Raw genomic sequence first — 15501 nt, forward strand, 5'->3', positions numbered from 1 at the left:
CCCAGTCAAGAGATCAGGGCTAGATCCAACACCGTTTTTTAGCTCATTGCACCATCCCAGTTTCAGAACCTGGCTGTATGCAAATTAGTCTGTCCCTGGCCCAGTGCATCATGGGAACAGGGCAGACCAGACTACAAAAGCCAATTCTTACACTGGGAAGGAAACAAGCTTCCGGGGACCGGTTTCTGCCATTTCAGGCGTCTTCGGCCCGGCTTGCTTGAATCCTGATGGTGCAATGAGCAAGGGACTCACATCTGAGTATACCCTTCCACGCTTAGGGTGGACAAAATTATTTACAACAAGGGGTGGTGATGGACAGAGTCTCTGAATTAAGCAGAGTACTCTCACCCAGTCAAGAGATCAGGGCTAGATACAACACCGTTTTTTAGCTCATTGCACCATCCCAGTTTCAGAACCTGGCTGTATGCAAATTAGTCTGTCCCTGGCCCAGTGCATCATGGGAACAGGGCAGACCAGACTACAAAAGCCAATTCTTACACTGGGAAGGAAACAAGCTTCCGGGGACCGGTTTCTGCCGTTTCAGGCGTCTTCGGCCCGGCTTGCTTGAATCCTGATGGTGCAATGAGCAAGGGACTCACATCTGAGTATACCCTTCCACGCTTAGGGTGGACAAAATTATTTACAACAAGGGGTGGTGATGGACAGAGTCTCTGAATTAAGCAGAGTACTCTCACCCAGTCAAGAGATCAGGGCTAGATCCAACACCGTTTTTTAGCTCATTGCACCATCCCAGTTTCAGAACCTGGCTGTATGCAAATTAGTCTGTCCCTGGCCCAGTGCATCATGGGAACAGGGCAGACCAGACTACAAAAGCCAATTCTTACACTGGGAAGGAAACAAGCTTCCGGGGACCGGTTTCTGCCATTTCAGGCGTCTTCGGCCCGGCTTGCTTGAATCCTGATGGTGCAATGAGCAAGGGACTCACATCTGAGTATACCCTTCCACGCTTAGGGTGGACAAAATTATTTACAACAAGGGGTGGTGATGGACAGAGTCTCTGAATTAAGCAGAGTACTCTCACCCAGTCAAGAGATCAGGGCTAGATCCAACACCGTTTTTTAGCTCATTGCACCATCCCAGTTTCAGAACCTGGCTGTATGCAAATTAGTCTGTCCCTGGCCCAGTGCATCATGGGAACAGGGCAGACCAGACTACAAAAGCCAATTCTTACACTGGGAAGGAAACAAGCTTCCGGGGACCGGTTTCTGCCATTTCAGGCGTCTTCGGCCCGGCTTGCTTGAATCCTGATGGTGCAATGAGCAAGGGACTCACATCTGAGTATACCCTTCCACGCTTAGGGTGGACAAAATTATTTACAACAAGGGGTGGTGATGGACAGAGTCTCTGAATTAAGCAGAGTACTCTCACCCAGTCAAGAGATCAGGGCTAGATCCAACACCGTTTTTTAGCTCATTGCACCATCCCAGTTTCAGAACCTGGCTGTATGCAAATTAGTCTGTCCCTGGCCCAGTGCATCATGGGAACAGGGCAGACCAGACTACAAAAGCCAATTCTTACACTGGGAAGGAAACAAGCTTCCGGGGACCGGTTTCTGCCATTTCAGGCGTCTTCGGCCCGGCTTGCTTGAATCCTGATGGTGCAATGAGCAAGGGACTCACATCTGAGTATACCCTTCCACGCTTAGGGTGGACAAAATTATTTACAACAAGGGGTGGTGATGGACAGAGTCTCTGAATTAAGCAGAGTACTCTCACCCAGTCAAGAGATCAGGGCTAGATCCAACACCGTTTTTTAGCTCATTGCACCATCCCAGTTTCAGAACCTGGCTGTATGCAAATTAGTCTGTCCCTGGCCCAGTGCATCATGGGAACAGGGCAGACCAGACTACAAAAGCCAATTCTTACACTGGGAAGGAAACAAGCTTCCGGGGACCGGTTTCTGCCATTTCAGGCGTCTTCGGCCCGGCTTGCTTGAATCCTGATGGTGCAATGAGCAAGGGACTCACATCTGAGTATACCCTTCCACGCTTAGGGTGGACAAAATTATTTACAACAAGGGGTGGTGATGGACAGAGTCTCTGAATTAAGCAGAGTACTCTCACCCAGCCAAGAGATCAGGGCTAGATCCAACACCGTTTTTTAGCTCATTGCACCATCCCAGTTTCAGAACCTGGCTGTATGCAAATTAGTCTGTCCCTGGCCCAGTGCATCATGGGAACAGGGCAGACCAGACTACAAAAGCCAATTCTTACACTGGGAAGGAAACAAGCTTCCGGGGACCGGTTTCTGCCATTTCAGGCGTCTTCGGCCCGGCTTGCTTGAATCCTGATGGTGCAATGAGCAAGGGACTCACATCTGATGGTGATGGATCAAGCCCTGATCTTTGGACTGGGTAAGAGTGGTCTGCTTAATTCAGACACTCTGTTCATCACCACCCCCTTTTCTGTATCGTTTTTGGCCACTATAGGTGTGGCAGGGTATACTCAGACATGAGTCCCTTTCTCACTGCTCCATCAGGATTCAAGCAAGCCGGGCCGAAGAGGCTGAAATGCCAGAAACCGGTCCCCGGTAGCTTGTCTCCTTTCTGGTGAAGAATTGGCTTGGTAGTTTGGTCTGCCCTGTTCCCATGATGCACTGGGCCAGGGACAGACTAATTTGCATATAGCCAGGTTCTGAGCTGGGATGGGGCAGTGAGATAAATAACGGTGATGGATCAAGCCCTGATCTTTGGACTGGGTAAGAGTGGTCTGCTTAATTCAGACACTCTGTTCATCACCACCCCCTTTTCTGTATCGTTTTTGGCCACTATAGGTGTGGCAGGGTATACTCAGACATGAGTCCCTTTCTCACTGCTCCATCAGGATTCAAGCAAGCCGGGCCGAAGAGGCTGAAATGCCAGAAACCGGTCCCCGGTAGCTTGTCTCCTTTCTGGTGAAGAATTGGCTTGGTAGTTTGGTCTGCCCTGTTCCCATGATGCACTGGGCCAGGGACAGACTAATTTGCATATAGCCAGGTTCTGAGCTGGGATGGGGCAGTGAGATAAATTACGGTGATGGATCAAGCCCTGATCTTTGGACTGGGTAAGAGTGGTCTGCTTAATTCAGACACTCTGTTCATCAACACCACCCCCTTTTCTGTATCGTTTTTGGCCACTATAGGTGTGGCAGGGTATACTCAGACATGAGTCCCTTTCTCACTGCTCCATCAGGATTCAAGCAAGCCGGGCCGAAGAGGCTGAAATGCCAGAAACCGGTCCCCGGTAGCTTGTCTCCTTTCTGGTGAAGAATTGGCTTGGTAGTTTGGTCTGCCCTGTTCCCATGATGCACTGGGCCAGGGACAGACTAATTTGCATATAGCCAGGTTCTGAGCTGGGATGGGGCAGTGAGATAAATAACGGTGATGGATCAAGCCCTGATCTTTGGACTGGGTAAGAGTGGTCTGCTTAATTCAGACACTCTGTTCATCACCACCCCCTTTTCTGTATCGTGATTGTCTCCATTGACATTCTGATTCGCATTGCTGACAGAAGGTCGTACCTGTTCGATGCTGCTTTCATCTTGAACTTCACTACTCTTCAATCGCAGTGGTGAAGATTCCAGGAATGCCGTCATCAGGATTGGTAGCCTTTGAGGGCAGCACAAAGCGTGAACCTTGGTAGGAACCAACAGGGTATCTGCATCCACTGGCGCATCCGATTGTAGCGTCAGACAGGTGTCTAACACGCATTCTTCTCCGCATAGCAGACATCTCAATACAGGTAAAACACATCTTTGCCACATTGGTCGAAATGATAGAAACCAAGTCATGTTCAGGTCTCTAAGCCGGGATAGTCCCAGGATTTTTGATATCCGGTCCCGGTATCCAATGGCTAGGATCGTATCTTCCATTGTCGCGAGAGTTTGATCTGTGACATGGGTTGCCATAACGAAAAATAAGGACTAAGAATAGGATTCCTGCAATTAGTCCCAGGATCAGGGGAAGTCCGCCAAAAATCGAATGGACGAAATCTGGAAAAATACCCAGTATGGCTTTGAATGGTGTTAATGCCATCGAAAATACTGTCTTAAATACCTTTGAGACCCCAGTGGTATCAGAAATATTTAAGATTTCGCTCAGGATTTCCGCGAAATGTACGGGGGAATTAGTTGATAATAATGTATGTATCTCTGCAGTCGTCCTTGCGACTTGTAGATCATACGTTTCTTTTGATGACGTGAGCCTTGTAGGCGTCTGAAGAAGCACTGTTTTCATTCTGATTAAAGTATCTATTCGAATAGAAGTAATTTTCAAACTGGGCCATGCCCTTGCCTCCCTGTCTGGAAAGGAGCTGGGGAATAAAGAGCGTCCACAGCACTTGACCTTCGCCGTCGTAGTGACTAGATAAGGAGTCCCGGGCATAAGACTACAACATCTGCGGTCTACAATAAGAATGTAACTCCCATTATAGAGTCTTTGAAAGAATGGTTCTATTTCAGTTGCAGGTGCGCCTTGCTGGTGACATGAAAGGTTGTATGAATTCCCTTCACAGGCTCTGTGCAAACTAATACCGTTACACAGAAGCGTGCCGCTTAGTGACATAGCACAATTGTTGCCACTAAGAAACACTTTCTGTCCTTTATTACTGACACATGCATGTGAATAGGGCAGGTTCCAAGTTGTTTTAAGGTACCCCTTTCCCAATTTCTCGTACATGCCAGCCTGTATATATTTTTGGCAGTATTGAAACCTGAAGGTTGAGATTGGAATATTTATGATTCCGTGTATTATCCATTCACTGACAGGTCGTTCTGACATTGTCATTGGCAATCTTTCTAGTTTTTCAATGCTCAAGATTGTATAATCAGCACCCTTTTGCGCCATACCGATTTGTCTATCAGTAAGGTTAAAGATTTGGAATAGTGACGTTGTGTTGATTAAACGCCAAGGCACATAGCCTGAACGCAGATTTTGTAACGTCCAGCCAAGCTGTACAATAGAACGCAATTGTGACTGACCATGTTGTAATAACAGTAAGTCTTGCGATAATATATCGATTGCTGAAGACACAATGCTGTCCAATGAAAAAATTCTGGAGGACAGAGTCATTAACCCATTGTCCACTACAGAAAGTGATTTTTCCAAATTTATACGGTCAATTTCCCGTATTCTTTCTGCTGTCTCAATTTGAGTAACCTTCCAGGCCTCATTGTATGCTGCATATACAGAGGCTGCTATGAAACGCTTTTGACGCTGTTTGCGTGGTCCCATTATGAAATCACGCAAGTCAGCACCATCAGTAAGTAAAGTTAGGTGTTGCTTAATTTCAGGCAGTGTGGAAGTTTGTAGCCATTGAAGGCATAATTTGCCCACACTGTAGGTTGTTATTATCCCTGGGTGATGTCTTTGGGGATATCTAGGGTCTGGCCTGGTCATTTTGAAACCCTGTGTTTTATTCAGGAATCTATCTTGACAGTTATTTGTATCTGTGGGCCAGATCAACCATTGTTTCCAATCAGGATGTGTTCTGTTTTGGTTTAATATATGGTTTACGTCTATCTCTTCATCTGTATCAGAGTTATTGCTAAACATTATTGGCTTTGGAATAGACGGTTTATTTAAATCTTTGATTTTGGCTAATCCAAGACAGGTGGTTTGTTGAACAGTGTCATTTAAAAATATCATTTGTTCTGGGATCATGCAGGCTCTAAACAAAGCTTCTAAACCTTGTACTTGCCAATCTTTTGTACCCCAAACACTTTTCAAATCAACATTTTTGTCCCAATAATCAAATCCAAAAGTATTCATTTGTTCAAAGAATGAGTCTGAATAAATCAATTTTGTGTTGGTTATCATGGTTTTCATCCCTGTCTTATTTGACAATTTAAAATAAAATGTTTCAGCATTACTTATGTTAAAACCTGAAAAATATGAATATTTGTCATATACGGTTCTAGAGCTCCCTTTTGGAGGTGTAGCACAATGTTCCCATTGATTATAATTTAAAACATTTCTAGGTTGTGCAGATTTATGTAAAAAATGGTTACCATAATGGTTATAGCAATACATACTATCATAATTTGTAGAACCTTGCAAATAATCATGTTTTGTAAATTTAGCAGACATTACTAAGTCAGACATCATGTTGTTAATGCTTTCGAAGTCCCAATCATCAGCAAATGAGTTTGGTTTTGCAAAATCACTCAAGGAGATCTTGATTTGGTGTGGATATTTCAGGATCTCGACCGGACCATAAATTTCATAGTCAGTGTTGTCCCAGGCTACCCCACCAAGTATCGGATTGGCTGTGAAGTTGGCTGAAGAAAGTTCTGAAGAAAGTTCTCTTTTCTCGACGTGTGAAGATGTGTGTGGTTTGAGGACCAAGTTGACGTTCTGACTTGCTGTGTCCATTTTAGCATATTTTCCCTCAATGAAGCGTCCCAAAGTAAATACCATGATGAGCCAAAGTATGAGGATAAATGCACCAAAACCCACCCAAAATTCAATCCATGGAGAAACCAGATATGTTTCTTTCAGTTGTTTCAAAAGTTCCTTCGCTTTGTCTTTAAAGGATTTTGATGATGGCTGTGTCTTTGATTCACTGAAGTCTTCAGAGGAATCATCGAAGTTGATGAAGTACCCGGATGCAGTTCTGTCAATTGTTCCAATTGCTTCAGGATTTTTGTTTCTTGCATTTTCACTTGGTACTTCATTGTAGATTGGTGTGTCTCTGCTAAATGTTTTTATTTGGGTTGTCAGAGGTCTGAGTTCTATTGCATTGTTGCATAGTCCTTGTTGTTCTTCTGTAGGCGTTTCAAATGTGATGAGCCTCTTCGTTAGGACCTCTGTACTGGTAGCAAACCTTGGTGTTCTGCTACTTATTGGGAGTCCACTTGGCCTACCGTTTGTTATCGGCCACATGTTGTGGTTTTACCAGGTCGATGGATACAACTCGGTTCTCCTTTTTTCCAGCAAGTGGCGGTAGTACAACTGATCTTGTCCCGTTGACAGACAAGACAGGAACTGCTTTTCTGTAGGAAGGCCCAAATTCCTTCTTTACCGCGATCTTTTCCCTGACTAGATCCCCGACTTTTGGAATCCAGACAGGTCTTGCTGGGACAGGTGGTGATTCTTCAGTGGTCGTTGGCTGTTGTTTCAACTGGTGCACAGACATAATATCGACTCCAAAATATCGTCTGGACAGAATATCGAGTTTTAAATATCGTTTGGAGAAAATATCGACTAGACAGAATATCGACAGCCAAAATATCGTTTTTAAGGTAAGTGAAGTAATATCGACTGTAAATAATATAGACAGTGAAAATATCCAAGTATATAATCTAGATAGTAAAAAATATAGTTTTTTAAATAATATTTAATTATTTATAGTGTGTTTATGTTATAATATGTGTGAAAAGTGTCAATTTATTTTATAATTATTTTTAATTATTTTTTTAATTATTGTGTAATTTAATTCTGTAGCGGGTTGTGGGTTTATAGGGGAATAGGGTGGAAAGTAATTTAATTATAATTAATTAAATATGTAAATTTATTAATTGGTAGTAATAATTAATTAATTGGTAATTAAATAATATATGTTAATTATTTAAAATTTAATTGGTAATTAATTTTATTTAATTGATTAATTGCTAATTATGTCAATTAAAATAATGTATTTTCTCTAGCGGGTTGTGGGTTTATAGGGGAATAGGGTGGGAAGTAATTTAATTATAATTAATTAAATATGTTAATTTAATAATTGGTAGTAATATTTAATTAATTGTTAATTAAAAAATATTTGTTAATTAATTAAAATGTAATTAGTAATTAATTTTATTTAATTGATTAATTGCTAATTATGTTAAATGAAAGGGGTATTTTTAGGGTTCAAGGTCAGTTTTTAGTTTTTGGGTAAAGGGGTATTTTTAGGGTTCAGGGTCAGTTTTCAGTTTTTGGGTAAAGGGGTATTTTTAGGGTTCAGGGTCAGTTTTCAGTTTTTGGGTAAAGGGGTATTTTTAGGGTTCAGGGTCAGTTTTCAGTTTTTGGGTAAAGGGGTATTTTTAGGGTTCAGGGTCAGTTTTCAGTTTTTGGGTAAAGGGGTATTTTTAGGGTTCAGGGTCAGTTTTTAGTTTTTGGGTAAAGGGGTATTTTTAGGGTTCAGGGTCACTTTTGGGTTTTTGGGGTACATATACAATATTGCCTATTATTTAATTAAATTTTGTTACTATATATATATATGTTTTAAGAAATATGATTAAAAAATATTTTTTTTTTACTTTCATTAAATATTTAATTATTAAAAGTTATTTTAAGTATTGTTAATTATATTTTAGTAATTACATTTTTATATTAATGTAATTAAACATTGTTTTTAGTAAAGTCGATATTTTTTACAACGATATTTTTGTAAACGATATTTTGTAGTCGATATTTTTGTACTTACCTGTTTGTACATACAAACTCGATATTTTTGTAGTAGATATTTTCTCCTCGATATTTTGGGTACTCGATATTGTGGTAGTCGATATTCTTTCAGTGATCCGTTTCAACTGTATGTTGCTCAGGTCTTTTCTTGTTTTGTTTAAGTCCTGCAAAATAGCCAAACGGTCTTTGACATCAAAGGTTTTTTCTTTCACCACTGAAGTCTGACTATCAAGGTCAGAGATAATCATCCTAGTTCCAAATAATAATTCGTACGGACTGAATCCCTTCAGAGAATTTCTTGGCAAGTTATTTAGACTACGTTGGACACTTATTAGATGTTTGACCCACCCAGCTCCCGAACCTAATATCCTTTCCATTATAGATTGCTTTCTGCCTTGGTTTTTTCTTTACACCATCCCGTACCCTCAGGAGGGAAGTGAGAAGATTCCCGCTGGACTGTGCTCATTTGGCCATGTTTCCCCCCAGGCTGGTATGCCTGAGTGAAAACAATGGTCAAACGTAACATGCTCTTAGCGTATATGCCATTTAGACTCGCAAATCTTGTATAATAGTCCGGACGTCAGCCGAGTGCTGGTGATCTACATTATAAGTGGAAACTAGCCTGTATATGTTAATCGCAAGCCATTCTTTTTGCTGGTAATATTATCTGCCTTGATACGACGAGGTATTAAACTGTTTCTCTCCCCACTGCGATCTCTGTTGCAGTTTGGGCAGTTTTTTACAAACATGGTGTAGTGCAGGCTCATGCCTGGCCACCAGTACCGTGATTGTAATTCTTCCAGAGAATCTTTTAATTTAAGGTGTCTGAGACCCTCGCCCATGTGTGCGTCTGCGATTAACAAGCTTCTCCTGTCCATGTTTGGAATCACTCTATCCCCCACTCCAGGGACGGAGTTCGCATCGATTATGTATGTATAATTGAGTGGATAGTTGATCGGTAACGCTGAGCAGTCGCCTTTTGATGACGTTTTCACCGCCAGCATTGTTTCACCGTCAATGTATTTTAATGTACGCTTTTTTCGATCTACGGGAGCCGGTTTAGTGGCTGCCGCTGCGGCTGCTTCAGCCAATGAATTCCCCACAACGTGAACGCCATCACGCTGATGACTCAGTGAGTGTGTCACGTGAGTCTTTGGTAGTTCTTTTTGTAAAAGAGCTACTTGTTCCCAGAGCAGTTTCTGCTTTATTGGTGCATCTGTGTCATCTTTGTAACCGTTCTGAATCCATGTCTGCAAATCCTTGTTATATGCTTTGACGCAGTAATATGAATCTGACACTATAAGCGTCGGGAATTCGCGATCCGCATTATCTAGCGCCATTTTCAAAGCTATTATTTCAGTTTGTAGTTCTGAATTAGTTTCTACTGAGTGTGATTTTGTTAATAGAGGTCTTAGTTTACCTCTGCGCCACACTTCTTTTGTAATCTCACATGTGGGGTTGTATGCATGTTCTCCCCAAACGGAGGGTTGAGCATGTCCGTCTGTATAGATTACACAGGCGTAGTGTCGTAGAGGAAGAATGTCGATTGGCAGAGGATACGTCTTTTCATATTTTAGATTTTTTAATTCCTCTAGTTCTGGATCAAAGTAGTAGTATACTTTGTCCGTTGTGATTGAATTCACCCATTGTATCCATTCCGGATTCAATGTTGTTGTTGGTAAATTACAAGTTGTTGTTAGTGCTTCAAAGGCTGATTCTGCTGTTCTGACTGTGATATGTCTACCGTCAGCTATGTCTTTTTCTCTAGCTATTGCGGTTTGAACTGCACGAATGATTTTTTCTGTATTACTGAATTTCTGTTCAGCTTCTGTGTACAAGTGTGATTTGAATGCAATTGGTACCTTTTCTCCTTCATTAGAAGTCAGGTATGTGAATCCGCATCTCCCTGGGATGACTCGAATCACAAGATTGCGTGTGTTATCACGTGTTTCTAATTTTGTTTTAATTAGCATGTCTGTTTGTAAGGATCTCAAAATTTCTGTGTGTGTTTGAGTCCAACTGGATCTTTTAAAGTCTGGTTTAATTAGATCATAAAGGGGTTTGACCCTTTCTGTGTAATTTGCAATGTATGTTCTTCCGAAATTTAGGAAACCTAGAATCGACTGTAAGCTTTTTTAGTGTTCTAGGCGCTTGGATTACGGCACATTTCTCTAGGAAATTGTCTGCCATGCTTTTGTCTTCACTTGATAACTCATATCCTAAGAATAGGACCGTCAGATGGGCAATTCTGGACTTTTTAAAGTTGAATTTGTAATCCTCTGCTGCGAACCCAAGTATTATGGTGTTCACTCTTTTCAAGTGAGTATCCAAGTCATCATCTGTTAAGTAAATGTCATCGACATAAGATAATGCTTCATCATCATATAGTTGTAGTAATTCTGTTACTCTCGCTGAGAATACCCCCGGGCTGTTCTTGTACCCCTGGGCTAACCGACAGAATTGTTTTTGAGTGCCATTTACTGAGAATGCAGTTAAATATCTGCTCTCTGGTGCTATGTTTTGACAAAAGAATCCATTGGAGATGTCCAAGGTTGTTTTGTATTTTTTGCGCACTATGTTATTCATTAGTGCAGCACTGTGTGAGTTTTGCATTGCAAAGGTTTGGCAACATGTGTTAAGGTGTCGGTAATCCAAAACTAGACGATATGAATTGTCTGGTTTGGAGACCGGAAACAAAGGGTTGTTCATTTGTGAGGTGCAAGTTTCAATCACCCCCTGGTATTCTAGCTGATCTAGTATTTCATTTACTTGTTTTTTAGCTTCTTGCTTAATTGGGTACTGCCTTTGTGCAGTAGGTTGTGATTTTAACTGGATTTTGTGAGGAGGAGCATCCTCATCCCATCCTACATGATTTTTATATAAAGCAGGTGCTAGAGCCACTGCCCACTTTCTAGCAAGTGTATATTTTTTATGAATCGGGATATGATTCGAGAAGGCAGGCATAATTACTTCTTCGCCATGAGGGCACTCCCTGACAAACTCTGGTGGCCAGTCTTTTTCAGCTAGTAGGATATCATAGCCCTTGGAGAGATTATCCCAAAATAGTCCCCTTATTTTCCTAGTCTTATCTCCCTCTATACGTAATGTTATCTCATATATCTTGTGGGGCTTGCTAACTCTGGTGTCTGCAGTTTCCACTTGAAGGTATTCATTCGTGTCCACTGTCTCCAGATGATTCATAAGGACTTTGCGAGCTATGCTCACCTCTGCTGCGCTGTCTAGCATTGTCTGAGCCCATTCTCCGTTTTTCAGTTGTGTCCTCAGTATTCTCGGCATTTTTAACTACCTTGATACTGGCTACCTTCTTTTTTGGAAATTGTAATTTCTTTTTTAGCTGAGCAGGTTCCTTGTCTTTGGACTTGGCGTGCTCTTCTGATCGTCCTCTTCTTTCCGATTTCTGCGAGGAAGTCTGAAAAGATTGAGAGGGACGTGTATCAATGTCTTGATATCTATCAGGTTTTTTAATATTATCCCTATTTCTAAGGTTATATCTATTCCCAGAGGGGTCACTCTGCGGTGACCTCTGTCTTTGGTTTGGAGATTTCTCTCTTCGCCTAGGAGACCTCCCTCTGGACTGGAATTTCTTTTCTTTAGGATTGGATTGTTTGTTTCCATCCCAGTTCTTTTTTGGTGAATTATTATTAAAAAGTATTTTTTCTGGACTTGTAGTCAGTTGCGGTTTTACTGGTATTCCACCTAGACTATCTCTGCCTAGTTCTTCATAGGATTTTTCTATGATTCTGGCAATTTCAGCTGGTTGGTCTGCTATATCTGTCTCTTTTAACCTCTGGCGGATCGCCACGTTTGCTGCCTCACCTTTTATGTTGGCTAATAATATAGCCGAGACCTGCTTGAAGTCTTTTAGTAATTTCATACCAAGAGTTAAAGCAGGTTCTGGACCGTATTCATCTTGAATTTGTTTTAGCACATCTGGTATTACCGAAATGGATGGAACACCGTGCGTTTTTGTGTAGATGGAAGCAAAGACTGTACCCCAAGTGTCACAGTCCTCAATGTGTGGTGCGATTCCCATTGGGAGACATATAGTCAGAATCCTGTGTTTTTCTAGCAGGGTGGTGTCAGGAAACACCGCCTCTATTTGGGTGATTTTCTGTGCCAACCAGAATGGTATCTGTTCCCGTTTAGCTGGAACTTTACCTAGGCAGGATTGGATGTTCTGTGGTGTAATTTTATTTGTGTTCCCCTGGTGAGGGGTCAGCTGTGGAAGTTTAATCGCTGGCTGAATTGTTGAAGTCCGCATTACATACTGGACTAATTATCTATGAATTTTTAGTAATTGTTTTAGCTGTATTAACAGCTCAGCTGCAGTCATCCTATTGATGTCTGGATGTGGTGTGTATCCGGCTAAGACCGGCCACGTTGCTCCTGGTCTACCTAAAGGACCGAGCCTTGTAATGTGATTGTTATGTATTAGGGCGCCATCAAATAAGAGCAAATGCTCTTGGAATTTGAGTGGTACTTCCACCTCCTCGAATGGAGTGTACGTTTCAGGAGGTTCCTCTACTTTGTAATAGTGGAAGTACTTTGTTACAGCATTTGCTGCTGGAAAATGTATCCATGAATAGTATACCTCTGTCTGCCGATATTCGTGTGCCTCGATTACGAATATGACTGTGCCACCTCTAGGTGTCAGTCCATTTTCTATAAGTTTTAAGGTTATAGATCTCCTTTTAATGACCGGAATGAGTGTTATATTCGGGTCTGCTGCTTGCATGGTAGCATCAGCATCTGCGAGTTCAGTTGCTAATCTAACTGCCTCTCTTTCATCATCACTCTCTGCCATTTTACAGACAGGATGGTATTATGTTTGTTTGCAGATCAGGTTTCTTTATGGAAACAGAGATTAGATGCACAATATTTTGGGACTGTTTTTATCCTTCAACGTTGACTATACCAAGAACCATACATAGGAGTTCCCTCCTGCAAGGTTTTGGAGGATATTACCTTTCACCCACTCCAGACGTCTTTGGAGTATAATGGGATAAAGGGGTCTGAGTGAGAAAGCACGACTGAGTTACTCTAAATGTCTTACGTTAGTTTTATCGCCCTTTCCAAACGCGTTGGGCGCCATGTAGTGTAGTTCCTATTTTCCCAATAGGCTCTGCGCATTGGAATAATACCTACAGCAGTAAAGGCCTAGACCAGACGTTAACTAGGTCTACTACTGTCGATACTAGACTTAATTTTTGGGTTTGCCAGCGTAGCTCAGAGTTCGCTAGAAACTTTCTCGAATGTTCAGGAAAGAATTAACTCCCCTGATTAGACAAGAAGGGATTCAGTTTCTGACAACCATAGAACATGACAACTTTGCTCTCCCCTAATCAAGAGTCAATCTCGAGAGTCGTGTGAGCACAAGGCAATTATTTTACTCAGTCAGTACGTGCATTCTTAGTCTCATCAGATTGTAGAGAAAAGGAAGAGACGGGCGTGTTCAATAAAAAGGTGTTATTTATTGATCAGTCTCTTTTCTCGTACAAGAGAAATGGATCGATATTATTGCAATACTTATAGTTAAGTAAAGTGCATACATTAAAAGCAATAGTATAAAATAATACTGTAAAAACATTGATATGGTTTCTGAGCCATATGATGTTTAAAATGATTAAAATATATTTACATACACATATACATTTGACTAAACGTACTCAACTGGTGTTTCTAAATACGCCTACCCCGTGTACCTGACCTAAGTCTAATGCGTGGGCGGGAATAGAAAGTTACAGTTTAAGTTAAGTTTGTTTTTGCCAAGTGAATAACTAAAGAATTCTCTGGGAGGGGTTATTCAGTTCTGTACCTGGAAGTTTAGGATGAATGAGGAATGGTATATCTTTCTCTGCTCTCGATATTCCAGGCTGCCTGCGAGGGCTGCCCAGAAACGCCGCTGCTGGGTCTCTCGGCTTGAGATAGCAGCGCGTCTCTCAGCGCGTCAGGAAGGCGCCAGCGGGGTCTGCTTCTGCTCTCGGCTTCGGCAAGTATGGCTGCTCCGTCTTGTCACCACGCGTGTGTTTGCATAGGGCAAGATCGGCAATATTTATACCTTAAAGGTGCCGAGATTGACGTAAGGATGGACATAGATACGTCAATAAAGATGTCATACGACTTGCTCGTTAGCACATTCTTTTACTGAAGTTCTCTGTGAAATCAAAACAATGGCCGCACGGATTTTCCAGGTTGTCATAGGTTTGATTTGTTATGAGAACGTCGTATGCCTTATCAGGGGCTGGAGGAATGTCGCTTGTCTAATTAGATCTCAAGCGTTATGACCTAATCAGATAACACGTTCCTGTGCCGTAGTGTGACTGCGTCAGATAACGGTATCTGCATCATGGGGGCTGTTCTTGCCTCATGGGCTGACTGTTAGTTAACTTGATAGTTAGTTTAACCAGAATAGGGTCAGGAATAGGGGGATCGATTCAGAACCTATAGGAATACATGACAAAAACATGTGCCTTGTTGCGCCATATTTAAAAAATGACACATCTAGGTAGATGCGTCACTTTTTAAACCCCTGCGCCACATTATACCTGCGTCAGGTATAATGTATGCAGAGGGGGCGTTCCCCCGTAAAAAACCTTGTAATAGTGACGCAGTGAAATCTATGAGATTTCACTGCGTCACTTTTAGGACACTGTTATGTCAAAATCTTGTACCTGCCTCACAGCAGGCGTAAGACTGACGCAAACCCTTTCACATGGGGCTTTCCCCATTTGAAAACACGCATTACTGGAGTTGCGTACCTTTTGTGACACACTCCAGCAATGCGTCACTTTTGCGCTTACAGATACGTCAGAAATACTGACTTATCTGTAACTCCTTGCGACATGATGCGTCATACATTAAATATGACGCATCATTGGTGTCGCAAGGAGTGCGCAGTGAAAACTGATGCATCGCTGTTTTCATAAATAAGGCCCTCAGTGTCCTTCCTAATCCGAGGTAACACAAGTGACATGATTGTGAAAGATTCAAATATTTTTATGTAATCATGCACACACTATTTATTCCTACTCAAAAATGTAAAACCATTGATTTACCCCAAAATCGTTTTTTGAATAACATTTTAGAAACACAACGCAGG

Source organism: Lissotriton helveticus, chromosome 4_1, assembly GCF_964261635.1.
Source record: "Lissotriton helveticus chromosome 4_1, aLisHel1.1, whole genome shotgun sequence".
Taxonomy (NCBI): Eukaryota; Metazoa; Chordata; class Amphibia; order Caudata; family Salamandridae; genus Lissotriton; species Lissotriton helveticus.